Here is a 5,242-nt window from a genome sequence, read left to right as displayed (position 1 = left end):
GTGTTCTTATCCCCTCAAGAGGTGAACAGATGACTGAACGCGAGAGATTTTTTACAGAATTAGAAAGTCACTAGTGCGGGACCAGCAGATGGCATAATGTTTATATCACTGGATTCCCATGTAGTTGACTGTGGTTCGAGTCCCAGATCCAGCAACTTAAAACAAGCCGGGTGTGTGTGCGTGCGTGCCCAAGGTCATGAGAGGAGGATGGAGGAGAAGGGACTGCGGTGTGGCCATACCACCAGGGGGTGATTTCTCACTTTCTGTCTCTCTGTCTCTTTCTATCTCTCCGGGGAGAAAAAAAGCCCTAAAAAAAAAAAACAATTTAAAAAAAAAAAAAAAAAAAAAAAAAAAAAGCCACTAGTGCAAAGTCCTCCACTGCATTTTCCTGACTGGGCCATGCAAGCATGTATACCCTAAGGAAGATTTCAATCACACTGGGAATGCCTCGATTTCCGAGCACAGAATCGAATGGCTACATCTCCTCCGCTTCGTACCTGCGCTGTTGAGGGAGTGATTAACATCTTCCATGCTCTGCTTCCTTACATGCCAAAACACATTCAGTGCGCAACATCTATATCATGACAAAGGGGAGACGTGAGCAACACTCCATTCTTCCAAAGGAACTAAAACCCAACATTTTGCTTTTCGTTTATAGATGATGTTCTTATAAACATATAATCAAGGGGCTGGCAGGTGGCATGGTGGTTAAAGGCGCTGGACTCCCACGTGGCCAACCACCATATATGTACATATATATACATACACACACACACACATAAAAGTTAAATAAAATAATTCTAAAAAGAGAAAAAGAAAGGAACATATAATCAAAAAACAGCCTGCTTAGCAAATAATCCTCATTTCTCAATGAGCACTGATGTGCAGTGCAATAGGAAGGCAAAAGACACACAACCAAGAACCACCTGACAGAAGAATTGTAAATAGTTATACAATGTGAACCTCTTTTTTTCAATCTTTTTAATCATTTTAAATTTTTAAATAGTTGTGCTTGCTCGCTTTGTTAAGAATTATTTTATTTAACTTTCTTTATTTTTAATTTGACCAGAGAGGGACAGAGTGAGAGAAAGAGAGAGTGAAAGAGAAAGCAAGCTGCCAGGTCCAGGACTCGAACCGCAGTCGGCCATATGAGAGTTCAGCACCCTTAACCACCACACCACCTGTCAGCCCCTGCATGCTAGGTTTTTACCTATTCAACAAGCAAGGTACCGAGGGAAAGGAAAAAAGGAGACTTCTGTTGGGTTGTCGGAAAAGTCATGACATATTTTTCAACGTTCTTCTATGTAAAAACGCATCATGACTTTTCCCACAAGCCAGTATTTCCTCTGTGTACAGCCGGGGATACTCGAGACTACAGGTCAAATTCAGCACTTTTTTGTCATTTACATTTCTAATCGTATGTCACACCTGTTAACACATCCTTGGAGCCAAAACAGACAAAAAGTCAAGTCTGGTGAGATTTCCAGCAAGAAATGAACGCACCATGACATGCTTCCCGGAAAACTGAGGACCATTTTGACTTGATTTATCAGCTATTTCACGATGAAATTATGCATTTACCAATGGGATTTTTTTTTTGCCTCACCTCTAATTAAATGTGGAAACCTTCTGTTATCATTCATACAACTACTCTGTATTCAGCCATGCAGCCAGAATCAAAACCTTATGAATGCAGTTACAAGTTTCCATAAAATAAAATCATCACACCACAAAAATATCTGCTGATGGAACTACCCACTCCCACGCTCCTCTCAGCTTTGTCCTAGAAGTCATCCTTTCCCACTGAATCATTTAGTCAGAATAGATTAGAAACAAAGATACTCAGAAAAATAGAGGCAAGGTAGGGGCAGTAAGAGTAATAATCAGCTGAAGGTTGGGGTGGTTGCGAGTACCCCACCGTCTTTGGATTCCTGGATTTGGAGGGCATGGGAGAGAATGGCCAGTTATCTTCTGCACAAACTACAGGGGAAGCCAAATGTAAACTAAGCTGAAGAGATGAGACGAATACCCCAGGAAGAGAGGAAGATGCAGGTAAGGATACTTACCACGGTGCTTTTCAAGCCACTGTGGCCAGGATTTGAACCATGGTAAGAATAAAAGAAAGAGGGGCCTGGGACCGGCAGTTAGCGTAATGGCTATGTCACTGGATTCCCACGCAGTCGACCGTGGTTCACGTCCCAGACCCGGTGGCTTAAAACTCACGCCAGGTGCGTGTGCATGCGTGCCCAAGATCCCAAAAGGAGAATGGAGGAGAAGGGATTGCGGCGTGACCATCCCCCCTGGGGGGTGATTTCTCGCTTTCTGTCTCCCAAACAAACAAACAAAAAAACCTCTCCCAAAAAAAAGAGAAAGAGGGGCCAGCAGGTGACATGGTGATTAAGGCACTGACTCCCACATAGCTAACTACTACAGTTCGAGTCCCAGATCTGGTGGTTTCTCTCTCTCTCTCCTCTCCCTCTCTTGTAAGCACATGTGCCCTATAGCAAACTAAAAATAATAATGATAAATTTTAAAATTAAATAAAGAATTATTTTAAAAAATAGAATAAGAGGGTGCTGCTGGAAGTTGTTTGGAGGCTGGTAGAGCCGGGCTGGAGGCCTGCATGTAGAGCCATCATGTCGCACAAATTTACTATTCAGATAAATACAATGATGAGGAGTTTGAGTACCAGCTTGTCGCGTTGCCCCAGGACATAGCCAAGCTGGTTCCTAAGACCCATCTGATGTCTGAATCTGAATGGAGGAATCTTGGCGTTCGGCAGAGTCAAGGATGGGTCCATTATATGATCCAAGAACCAGAACCTAACATCTTGCTGTTCCAGAGGCCACTACCCAAGAAGCCAGAGAAATGAAGCTGACAAGCCACTTTCCAGTGTCCAGCTCTACACAGCTGTCCTAACTTTCTAACAGCTTTCAGATAACCCGATTATGTCACCTTCCTGTTTCTCACTTTGATATTTAAAGGATATTCGATACACTGTTTGAACGTGCTGGTCATTGCTTTGCTCCCTGAGTAGAGCCCAGACCACAGCAGCCCAGCCGGATGAGTGCTTGATGGGCCACGGAGTGTGACCCCAGGAGCCATGGTGACCTGTCTCCAGCAGGACACTCCTGGAGGAAGGATGGAGGAAGCGTCTGAGACTAAGACTGTGGCTATTCCAGGGATCGTGTAAACTTGTTTTGTTTATCCTGCTGGGCATTATATGTATGGAGACTCGTGGGTTTCTATTTCAATGTATTGGAACCTTTCATTTTATTCAAGAACTCTGTTTCATGTTCAAAGCCTCCGGTGGCTTAAAACTCACGCCAGGTGCGTGTGCATGCGTGCCCAAGATCCCAAAAGGAGAATGGAGGAGAAGGGATTGCGGCGTGACCATCCCCCCTGGGGGGTGATTTCTCGCTTTCTGTCTCCCAAACAAACAAACAAAAAAACCTCTCCCAAAAAAAAGAGAAAGAGGGGCCAGCAGGTGACATGGTGATTAAGGCACTGACTCCCACATAGCTAACTACTACAGTTCGAGTCCCAGATCTGGTGGTTTCTCTCTCTCTCTCCTCTCCCTCTCTTGTAAGCACATGTGCCCTATAGCAAACTAAAAATAATAATGATAAATTTTAAAATTAAATAAAGAATTATTTTAAAAAATAGAATAAGAGGGTGCTGCTGGAAGTTGTTTGGAGGCTGGTAGAGCCGGGCTGGAGGCCTGCATGTAGAGCCATCATGTCGCACAAATTTACTATTCAGATAAATACAATGATGAGGAGTTTGAGTACCAGCTTGTCGCGTTGCCCCAGGACATAGCCAAGCTGGTTCCTAAGACCCATCTGATGTCTGAATCTGAATGGAGGAATCTTGGCGTTCGGCAGAGTCAAGGATGGGTCCATTATATGATCCAAGAACCAGAACCTAACATCTTGCTGTTCCAGAGGCCACTACCCAAGAAGCCAGAGAAATGAAGCTGACAAGCCACTTTCCAGTGTCCAGCTCTACACAGCTGTCCTAACTTTCTAACAGCTTTCAGATAACCCGATTATGTCACCTTCCTGTTTCTCACTTTGATATTTAAAGGATATTCGATACACTGTTTGAACGTGCTGGTCATTGCTTTGCTCCCTGAGTAGAGCCCAGACCACAGCAGCCCAGCCGGATGAGTGCTTGATGGGCCACGGAGTGTGACCCCAGGAGCCATGGTGACCTGTCTCCAGCAGGACACTCCTGGAGGAAGGATGGAGGAAGCGTCTGAGACTAAGACTGTGGCTATTCCAGGGATCGTGTAAACTTGTTTTGTTTATCCTGCTGGGCATTATATGTATGGAGACTCGTGGGTTTCTATTTCAATGTATTGGAACCTTTCATTTTATTCAAGAACTCTGTTTCATGTTCAAAGCCTTGATTAAAGAGGAAGTTTTTATGATCAAAAACAAAAAGACTAAGAGAAAGAAGGACATTCAAATCTAGTCTCGTTTATAATTTATAGTCTTTCTTTTATTAGAACACAATAAGAGGCTTATAAAAACATTGTACTGCTTTTGTCGTTGTTACTGTTGCTTTAGTTTTAATTGACAAATGCTAATTACACATATTAATATGGTACAGTGTGATTTTTGTTGTACTGGCTTTAGATTTTTACCATAGGGCATGTGGGCTCACCAGAGAGAGTTAAAGAGAAAAATCAGGCCCTGGGGTTTGGCCATGCTGCCATCCCTTCTCCATTCTCTTCTCAGGATTTTGGGCATGAATGCACAGACGCCTGGCATGTTTTTCAGGTCACCAGGTTGGGACTCAAACCTCGGAGTTGGCCAAGTGGGATCTAGCACCTTACCCACCATGCCACCTGCTAGCTCCAATGTGATATTTTAATATATATACAATGATGGAATGATTAAATAAAACTAATTAGCATATCTATCACCTGATATTCATTTTATGTGAGATGCAGATGTTTAAAATCTACTCTTCTAGAAATTTCTTTTAAGAGATTTTTGCTATAGTGCATGTTCACTCACCAGAGAGGCAGAGAGAGACAAAGAGACAGAAAGTGAGAAATCACTCTCCCCCGCCCCCCTACAGAAGGGATGGCCACACGGCCACAATCCTTCACCTCCATCATCCTCTTGGGATTTGGGGCATGCATGCACATAAATTTGGCATGAGTTTTGTTTTGTTTTGAAGAACTTTTTAAATTTAATTTTTAATTTATTTATCTTAATTTGATCAAAGATGG

The 5,242-nt window shown here is 43.1% G+C and overlaps 1 protein-coding gene and 2 pseudogenes across 3 annotated transcripts in view; 2 read left to right on the top strand and 1 right to left on the bottom strand.

Moving 5' to 3' along the window:
• BICD1 (BICD cargo adaptor 1) overlaps positions 1–5,242 on the bottom strand; it is a 286,923-nt gene that overhangs the window by 239,496 nt on the left and 42,185 nt on the right. The window lies entirely within an intron of this gene.
• On the top strand, positions 2,017–2,872 carry LOC102467899 (cyclin-dependent kinases regulatory subunit 1 pseudogene; annotated as a pseudogene).
• LOC102503245 (cyclin-dependent kinases regulatory subunit 1 pseudogene) lies at positions 3,104–3,974 on the top strand (annotated as a pseudogene).

Source organism: Tupaia chinensis, unplaced genomic scaffold (genome assembly GCF_000334495.1).
Source record: "Tupaia chinensis unplaced genomic scaffold, TupChi_1.0 Scaffold145519_1, whole genome shotgun sequence".
NCBI lineage: Eukaryota > Metazoa > Chordata > Mammalia > Scandentia > Tupaiidae > Tupaia > Tupaia belangeri.
The sequence above is the reverse complement of the archived record's forward strand: the minus strand, read 5'-3'. Positions and strand labels throughout refer to the sequence as shown.